Source organism: Lagenorhynchus albirostris, chromosome 13 (genome assembly GCF_949774975.1).
Source record: "Lagenorhynchus albirostris chromosome 13, mLagAlb1.1, whole genome shotgun sequence".
Classification (NCBI taxonomy): Eukaryota; Metazoa; Chordata; class Mammalia; order Artiodactyla; family Delphinidae; genus Lagenorhynchus; species Lagenorhynchus albirostris.
Genome location: NC_083107.1, coordinates 9432573 through 9442626, shown reverse-complemented (window position 1 = coordinate 9442626; position 10054 = coordinate 9432573). Strand labels below are relative to the sequence as shown.

Genomic DNA, 10054 nt, shown 5'->3' with positions numbered 1-10054 from the left:
AGTTTTTAAAGGCAAAATTTGTGGTTAGGGCTGCAGAGTGTGTGACTTTCTTCTGATTGCCTGGTGGTGAGGTAACAGGGCGGTGCTCCAGGAATCTTGTCCTCAGCCTGAAGTTACCATCCTCCACCTGGGTGGGGGCCTTAGTTTCTGCAGAAGAACTCAAAGATATATTGTTTTATTTATTTGTTTGTTTATTTATTATTTTATTTGTTTATTTTGGCCACGCTGGGTCTTAGTTGTGGCATGCAGGATCTTTAGTTGTGGCACGTGGACTCTTAGTTGCAGCATGCAGACTTCTCAGGTGCGGCATGCAGACTCTTAGTTGAAGCATGCATGCAGGATCTAGTTCCCCAACCAGGGATCGAACCTGGGCCCCCTGCATTAGGAGCGCAGAGTCTTACCCATCGGACCACCAGGGAAGTTCCAATGTATTGTTATGTATATCCCTTGAGGAGGAACTAGGACTCTGCTTTACTGCTGTACTATTGTTCCTTTTTTAAAAATAAATTAATTTATTTATTTTTGGCTGTGTTGGGTCTTTGTTGCTGTGTGCGGGCTTTCTCTAGTGGTGGCGAGCGGCAGCTACACTTTCGTTGCGGTACGCAGGCTTCTCATTGCGGTAGCTTCTCTTGTTGCGGAGCACAGACTCTAGGTACACGGATTTCAGTAGTTGTGGCACGTGGGCTCAGCAGCTGTGGCTCACGGGCTCTAGACCACAGGCTCAGTAGTTGTGGCGCACGGTCTTAGTTGCTCTACGGCATGTGGGATCTTCCCGGACCAGGGCTCAAACCCGTGTCCCCTGCACTGGCAGGCAGATTCTTAACCACTGTGCCACCAGGGAAGCCCACTATTGTTTCTTGACTGTTTTTCCTTTGGTTCTGCATTCCCTCCCTTTCCTAATTAGTAACTGTTTGCATCTGCATTTTGGAACTCAGGGAAAGTCTAGGAGGCTGAAGCCTTTTTCCTACAAATAAGAAACAGGAGACACGTAAAGGCTTTTGTACCTGGGAGGGCCCCACAGGGTCCTGCTCAGTTGCACTACTCCCTCATATCATACACAAACATTAATTCAAAATGGATCAGACCTAGATGTAAGAGCTAAAACTGTAAAATTATTACAAGACATAGGTGTTAATCTTCATGACCTTGAGTTAGGCAATGATTTCTTAGATATGATGCCAAAAGAACAAGCAGCAAAAGAAAAAATTGATAATTAGACTGCATCAAAATTGAAAATGTTTGGGCTTCCCTGGTGGCGCAGTGGTTGAGAGTCCGCCTGCCGATGCAGGGGACACGGGTTCGTGCCCCGGTCCGGGAGGATCCCACGTGCTGCGGAGCGGCTGGGCCCGTGAGCCATGGCCGCTGAGCCTGCGCTCCGCAGCAACGGGAGAGGCCACAACAGCGAGAGGCCCGCGTACCAAAAAATAAAAAAAAGCGGAATGCAGTCAGTGCCACAAGGGGGCATTGGAAGATCAGAGAGCTCACTTCTAATTTAGGAGACTGGCTGAGGCTTTGCAGTTGTGATGTAAAAAGGCCGACCAGGATTTCAGCAGAGGCAGGGAGCGGAGGAGATTTCAGTGGGACACAGAAAAAGCAAAAGTATAAATGTGGAAAGACAAAGGCAAGTCCCAGGAACTGTTAAGAGTTCAATTCAGCTGAGTGCAAGGCAAATGTAAGGAATGGAACAATGTGACATAATTTGGGTAGATATAACTTAGAATCCCTTGAAAAAATAATGTCATTGTAAAGAGATTTTGCTTTATCATAGGAGACAATAGTAAGTGTTAGCAAGTTTCTGGTTTGGGAGGTTTTGTTTCTTGCAGCTTTATAGCAGGTGTTTGATTAGAGGGACCAACATTTAGATTACGCAAAGGAAAAAAAATACTATTGATCATGTGGCAAGCATTTGCAAAGTACTTTATTTATTTTTAATTAATTAATTAATTAATTTGGCTGCACCGGGTCTTAGTTGTGGCATGTGGGATCTAGTTCCGCCCAGGGTCTTACCCACCAGGGAAGTCCCTGCAAAATACTTTAGCGCACGTAATCTCATTTAATTGCCATAAAGTTCTATGAAATATATTGATTTTTTTCCCATTTTACCAAGGAAGGAACTGAGGCCCATAGAAGATAACTGACTTGCCTGGCTTCATCTGCCTCAAAGCCGGGCCATCTCATTGCAGATCCTCTTTACAGGGGTTTCCTCACAGAGCTAGTTATGGAGAAAGTGATGCTGACAGTGCTAGGTAAGATGGATAGTGGGAGGGCTTCCCTGGTGGAGCAGTGGTTGAGAGTCCGCCTGCCGATGCAGGGGACACGAGTTCGTGCCCCGGTCCGGGAAGATCCCACATGCCACGGAGTGGCTGGACCCGTGAGCCATGACCGCTGAGCCTGCGCGTCCGGAGCCTGTGCTCCACGACGGGAGAGGCCACAACAGTGAGAGGCCTGCGTACGGCAAAAAAAAAAAAAAAAGATGGATAGTGGGAGAGTCAGCGGTGGGGGAACCAGAGACAGGGAGTAGAGCTGGGAGGCTATTGCAGGAGGTAGAGCAGGAGATTAGGTACACCTGATGGAAGGACCATGGGCAGGGGTTATGGAATGTTAGAAATGAGAGTGAAACACCAAGGGACTAGGTGATTGTCTTTGGTGTGTCCAGGAAGCCTTTAAGTTGCCTGAATTTTGGGGGCTGAGAAAGAGGAGTGCTGGGTCACCCAAAAGCCCTTTAAAGGTAACTTGCATATTGGATGGTGAAATGGCTCCTGACCTAGGATTGAACATGCACCTTATAGGGTTAGAGTGAGGCTAAATCAGATGACTCCAGGAAACACAATGTCCTACATCAAGAGGGAATCAATAAATCGTACTGCCCTCTTTATTTGCCTAGAACATCAGTTCACCCAGTAATGCATACTTTGAACTACTTTATTCATTCATTCACTTCTTCATGTAGCAAAATTTACTCTCTCCTATGTGCCAGTCACTATACTAGTTCCAGGACTGTACCAGGAAACCAGACAGAATTCATATATATTTTTATATATATATATATGTATATATATATGATTTAAATATGTAGAGACAAAATTGATTTTCTAATTATTTCATCTGGTGCATGTTTCTAAAAAAGCTTTGTTCCCTTCCAGGCAGTTTGATGTAGTGATTAAAAGCATGGAATCTTGGGACTTCACTGGCAATCCAGTGGTTAAGACTTCGCCTTCCAATGCAGGGGGTGCAGGTTCGATCCCTGGTCTGGGAGCTAAGATCCCCCATTCCTTGGGGCCAAAAAACCAAAACATAAAACAGAAGCAATATTGTAACAACTTCAATAAAGACTTTAAAAATGGTTCACATCAAAAAAAAAAAATTTTTTTAAAGCATGGAGTCTTGTGTCAGGCTGCCTGGGTTCAAATCCCAGGTTCACCCCTTACTAGCGGTGCAATCTTGGGTAAGTTCTTTTGTTTGGCCGCGCTTCGCGGCTTGGGAGAGCTTAGTTCCCTGACCAGGGATCGAGCCCGGGCCCCCTGCAGTGAAAGCACAAAGTCCTAACCGCTGGACTGCCAGGGAATTCCCTTGGGTAAGTTCTTAGTGACTCTGTGCCTCAGGTGCATTGTCTGTGTAACGGGGATAGTTTTACCTACTCCATAGGGCTGCTGGGCACCTAGAACTATGCCAGGAAATAGTGCTTGGAGACAGTTTGTGACTCAAACACAGGAAGACTGCCTCATTCTTTGCCATATCCTTCTTTTCTTATCCCAAATGGTCCTACCAAACCTGATGGCCCTTCCACACAGTGCACTGGGTTCTGAATGACCCTTGGCTCTTCCCCAAACTACAGCCCTCACAGAGATGGCAGTTTGCCGGCATCAAGTATATCCAGCGGCATGGCTGTAGGTTGGGCGGCTGTACCAGAATGCACTGTTGGGCTGAATATGTGGCCTCTCCAGGCGATTGACTTGAAGGGACTGAGAATTCATTTTTGTCTGCAGATTGCCATATGCTCGTTTAAAAATGAAATAATGTCATAACTATATAGAAATGTTGACCCCCTGCAAAGGCAGTCACGTGTTAAGGCATGGCTCATACTGGCTCCTTGATAGAACCAATCAGGCAGCTGGTGGCTTGCAGTTTCGAGGACTGGTTTCTATCACAGACGGAGGACAGACTTGTGACCGGCTGAATCTCCTACTGGGCAGATCCTCTCTCGGGCTCCCCGATTCCTACCGTGCTATTCCCTCCAATTTCTATGGCAGAGTGGAGCCTTTAAAGAAAAAAACCATACTTGCATTGCATCTTGCTGCACTCCTGTCCACCTTTCTCTCTGGGCACCAATTTGGTTTCATCTTGGCAGCTCCAAGCCCCCAGCCCAGACTGCCGGTTTGGATGAACTGCAGATCCCAAGCCCTAATAATATTTTCCTGAGGCACCATAGTCTTCCCAACTGTGTATCAAACCAACTTTTTTTTTTTTTTCCTGTGGCACCGCACAGCTTGTGGGATATTAGTTCCCTGACCAGGGACTGACCCTGGGCCCTCAACAGTGAAAGCGTGGAGTCCTAACCACTGAACTTCCCGTAGAACTCCCTGCAGCCAACTTTTTAATAAGCCAACAAGCATGGACACAATACCTGCCATGTACTCGTGACTGTGCCCGTTGTGAGGAGGATCACCAAGCATAAGCCCTTCTCAGAGGCAGGCACAGCTGAGGGCAGGCTTAGGGAAGGCTTGGAGTACTAATTCCTGCCAGAGACCAAGGTGCCAAGGAAATAGGAAAAGAGATCATACACCTATGTGCCCATCACCCTAGAACCTCAGAAACCCCATGGGGGGCCTCCAGTGGTTCCTCCCACTCCCCCCACCAGAAGTAACCACTTTCCTGACTTTTATGTGAGCCATTCTTTATAAATTTACTACTTGTATATGATCTGTAATCAATATATTGCTCAGGGGGCTTCCCTGGTGGTGCCGTGGTTAAGAATCTGCCTGCCAATGCAGGGGACAAGGGTTCGAGCGCTGGTCTGGGAAGATCCCACCTGCCACGGGGCAACTAAGCCCGTGTGCCACAACTAGTGAGCCCGCGTGCCACAACTACTGAGCCCGCGTGCCACAACTACTGAAGCCCGTGCAACTAGAGTCCATGCTCCGCAACAAGAGAAGCCACCACCATGAGGAGCCCTTGCACTGCAATGAAGAGTAGCCCCCGCTCGCTGCAGCTAGAGAAAGCCCGTGTGCAGCAACGAAGACCCAATGCAGCCAAAAAATAAATAACTTTATTTTTAAAATATATATATTGCTCAGTTTTGAGAAAACGGGTAGCAAGCACAAACCCAGCTGTGCAAAGAAAGGGCAATGTGGTCCCAATAGATGGAGGCACCAGGAGAAGGTCAGATGAGGCAGAATGTCTGCATAAGAGGCTGGCCTCAGCTTCCCTGGGCGTCTACCAAGCAGGCGAGGCCACAAGGAGGCCTGGAAGCGCAGGCAGTTGGGCAGCCAGCAAGGTGGTGGTTTCAGCTTCTTGAAAAGGGGTACAGGGAATTCCCTGGCAGTCCAGTGGTTAGGACTCCGTGCTTCTACTGCAGGGGCCTGGGTTCGACCCCTGGCCTGGGAACTAAGATCCCACAAGCTCTGCAGCCAAAAAAAATGAAAAAATAAAAGGTATGAAACTAATACTCAACACAGCATATAGTAGGTGAAGTGCTCAAAGACTGGTAGAATTCAACAAAAAAAAAAAGAAAGAAAAGGGATACATGGGAAGTTGTGTTTTCTTTTTAAACCTTGTATGGCTAAAACCCTCTTTATTCCTACTCTCTTGTTTGGTAATTTGCCTGAGCATAAAATTCTAGACTTGGAAACCATTTTCCTTCAGAACTTTGAAGGCATTGTTCTTTCATCTCTTTGCTTCTAATGCTGTGCTGAGAAGTCTGACACCATTCTTTCTGATCCTGTGTATGTGACCTGTTTCTGTCTAGAAACTTGTAGAATCCTCTGTTTGTCCTGAGGGTTCTGAAGATACCTTGGTGTGGGTTTATTTTCATCCATGTGCTGGGCACTCAGCTTCAATCTGAAAACTCATGTCCTCCAGTTACGGGTACTTGTTTCATTATTTCTTTGATGAGATTTCCTCCTTTCCTTTTTCCCTGTTCTTTCTGGGACATCAAATTGTCATATGTTGGACCTACTTGGCTGACCCTTGTAATTTTTCTCTACTCTTTTCCAGCCCTTTGCATGTTCACTGTAACTTGGGGAGATTTCTTTGGTTTTATTGTTCAGTCTCTCTATGGAGTTTTTCATTTCTATTATCAAGTTTTTAATTTCCAAAAAATCCTTTTGGATTCTAATTTGTTTTTAATTGAATATAGTTGATTTACAATGTTGTGTTATTTCAGGTGCATAGCAAAGTGATTCAGTTATATATACACACATATACATATATATTCTTTTCCAGATTCTGTTCCATTACAGGTTATTACAAGATATTGAATATAGTGCCCTGTGTTATACAGTAGGTCCTTGCTGCTTATCTGTTTTAGTGTGTATCTGTTAATTCCAAACTCCTAATTTATCCCTCCCTCCCCAGGACTCTAATTTTTTAAAGGGTATCTTGTTCTAGTTTCATAGATAAAATGTCCTCTCGTAAATCTTTGACGGTATTAATGAGAGTTCTTTCATGAGCATTCTTCTCACTGCTTTGTAATGAATTCAGAATTAATTGAAATATGTAATAGTGGTTTAGTTAATTACATTAATCTATAGAATATGATATTACAATGATTACATTTATAGAAAAGACTAATAACATAGGATTATCATGATACATCTTAGAGCAGAAACAGCAAGTTAGTACCACAGTATTATATATTATTTTCCCCATGTTTTATATATTATGAAAAATTTTAGTCATACCAAAAAACTGAAAGAATTTTATGATGAACACTACCTCAATTCTAACATTAACATTTTACTATACTTGCTTTATTGCACATCTATCCAACCCTCTATCCATCCATCAATCCACCTTATTTTTTGATGCATTTTGAAGTAAATTACAGGCACCAGTATACTTTCCCCTAAATACTTTAGCATGAACATCATTAACAATATTTCAATATTTGCTTACAGTTTTTTGTTCATTTGAAATAAAATTTACATGTAATGAAATGCACGGACCTTAAGTGTAAAATTCTCAGTGTTTTGACAAACTCATAAATTTGTGTAAATTCAACCCCCCACCAAGGTATAGAACATTATCATTACCCCAGAAAGTTCCCTCATGCCCTTCTTAATCAATCTCTGTCCCTAGGGGGATTCACTGTTATGATTTTTTTCTACTATAGGTTAGTTTTACCTGTTATAGTATTTCAGGTTTTTTTTTTTTAATTAATTAATTTATTTTGGCTGTGCCGTGTCTTAGTCGTGGCACAGGGGATCTTCGTTGTCGCATGGGGGGATCTTTTAGCTGCAGCATGCAGACTCTTAGCTGTGGCATGCATGTGGGATCTAGTTCCCTCACCAGGGATCGAATCTGGGCCCCCTGTTTTGGGAGTGCAGAGTCTTACCCACTGGACCACCAGGGAAGTCCCAGTATTTGTTTTAAAAAAAGAAGAGAAAAAGAAAATTTATGTTAACATGCATATTGTTCTGCCATACGCCAGGCATTGTTCTAAAGTGCTTTAGAAATATTAACTCACTTACTTATATCAATACTTTGAGCAAGGTAGTAGTATTTTCTCCATTTTACAGATAAAGAAAACTGAGATGTAAAGTGGCCAAATAGCTTAGCCAAGGCCTCACGACTGAAGAATGGGGGTAGGGCCGGCCCTACAGCCACACTGTTAACGACACTTCAGCCTCTGTGTGAACATCCTTCAGACCTATGTCAACTTCAAAACGCTTCCAGCAGTTATCTTGGGTGGTAGGGTTGTGGGTGATTTTTATTTTCTTCCTTTTGCTTACCTGTATTTTCTAAGATTTCGTCAATGAACATGTATTACACCTCTTGCTTGTATACCTAAAACTCCAAAAGTTATTTTAAAATATTCCTGATATGGCCCAACACTACTCTTTTCTAAGTCATGACACCCCTCTCACCCGATTTCTCTTCACACTCACAGCCAAATCTTTGAATATAGCCAGGCTGAAGTATGGTCACATTCTGCATCACAGTGTGTCTTCCCAAGGTTCACTTTTGTGTGATATTCATGTGATCGATCATTTCAACCAACAGACATGCAAACATCCAGTGTCACGTGAGAACCATGTCTGTTAGTTGACAGATGTCACCATGGGTGGGTGAGAGGCAGGAAGTGACTAATTCAGCGTGGTTTCTGAATGTTTGGTCTTCTTAAAATGAAGCATAGAGCAAGAGGGAGGAAGTATGGGGATATATGGATATGTATAGCTGATTCACTTTGTTATAAAGCAGAAACTAACACACCATTGTAAAGCAATTATACTCCAATAAAGATGTTAAAAATAAATAAATAAAGTCACAACTTCTACCTGAAATAAATAAATAAAAACTAAAATGAAGCATAGAATTTCTCTAAAGTGTAACATGTTTGCTTAAGATGTGTTCTGCATTTTGAAATTAATACTTTAAAGTGTTAATATAGATAAAATTCATTTTTCTTTTTTAAAATTTTATTTTGAAGTAATTTCAAACTTAAATGTACCCTTTATTCACATTAACCAATTATTAATATTTTGCCACATTTGTTTTTACTATTTTCTGTATGTTTCCTTCTGAAATAACTTAAAGTTGCATACATCATGCCCCTTTAATCCTTCATACAGCAGTGTGGATTTCTTAAGAATAAGGACATTTTCTTACCTATCCATTTTCTCACCTAACAGTAATGCAATACTATCGCCATATTCTAATTTTGACAGTTATCTCAATAATGTCTTTTATAGCACTTTTTCAGCTTCCAATATCCAATGCAGAATTATACATCTCACTAATTGTCTTATCTCTTTAGTTTTCTTAAATCTGGAGCTATTCCTCTCTCAGCACTTTTTTTTTTGGCTGCACCATGCAGCTTTCAGGATCTTAGTTCCCCAATCAGGGATGGAACCCGTGCCCCCTGCAGTGGAAGCTCAGAGTCCTAACCACTGGATAGCCAGGGAATTCCCTTTTTTGTCTTTCTTGACACTGTCATTTTGAAGGGTAAACACCAGTTATTTTGTATAATATATTTATATTTGATTTTATGTTTTCCCACAGTACGGGTTATACAAGTTATGCACTTTTGGCAAGAATATTATGTGGGGGATGTTTTGTCCTTTCTATGTCCCAGGAAGCACATCATCGTGATGTTAATTTTGATCTCTTGACAGATCTCTCTGCTGTGAAGCTACTATTTTTCCTTTTGTAATTAATAATCAATTTGTGGGGAGATAGAATGTCTTTGACCAGTATTTACTTGATAAAAATGTTTATGCATTTTTTGAATGTTTGTTTTATTCAAAGGCTTAAATATTTAAGAAATGTATAAATGGCTGAAAATCTATGAAAGAACTCTAAAAAACTTTGGGAAAATGCTAATGAAACACGAGAAGAAAAAGTAAGTAGATCAGAATATGGAAAGAAAACTCTGTAATGATGAAGAACAGAACATTAGGAGAGAGAAGTATGGTAATTAGCAAGCTGGGAGCAAGATGGGAGAACAAACCGGAAATATGTGTGTATAGGTGAGATCCTTGCTGAGGACTTAGATCCTGTTCTCATACCTTTCATTGTATCTGATCCAAACATACTTTCCATGGTAATAAAATATGCTCAAATAAATATTTTTGAACGAATGAACAATTCATCATGATAGACTTTGGACAGAATCTGCTTACATCTTGAAATCTCCATTTAATCATTAGCATCTATTTGTTGTACTCCCAGCAGTACAAGTGCTACATCTGAGAGGAGAGAGCCTGTTGTTTTTCTGAAGAAATATATGAGAAGTAAATAATGTGCAATGATATGCCATTCAGATTGATTAAGCAGGAGTGGTGCATTTTATGCACAGGTAGCAGCTCTTCTATTAATAATTCTCCTCCACAGGGCA

The 10054-nt window shown here is 42.0% G+C and overlaps 1 non-coding gene across 1 annotated transcript; it reads right to left on the bottom strand.

The window, feature by feature from the left end:
* Positions 1–346: 346 nt before the first annotated feature.
* TRNAR-CCU (transfer RNA arginine (anticodon CCU)) lies at positions 347–419 on the bottom strand. The gene has a single exon. It is a non-coding gene; the product is annotated as a tRNA-Arg (tRNA).
* Between the last annotated feature and the right edge of the window lie 9635 nt (positions 420–10054).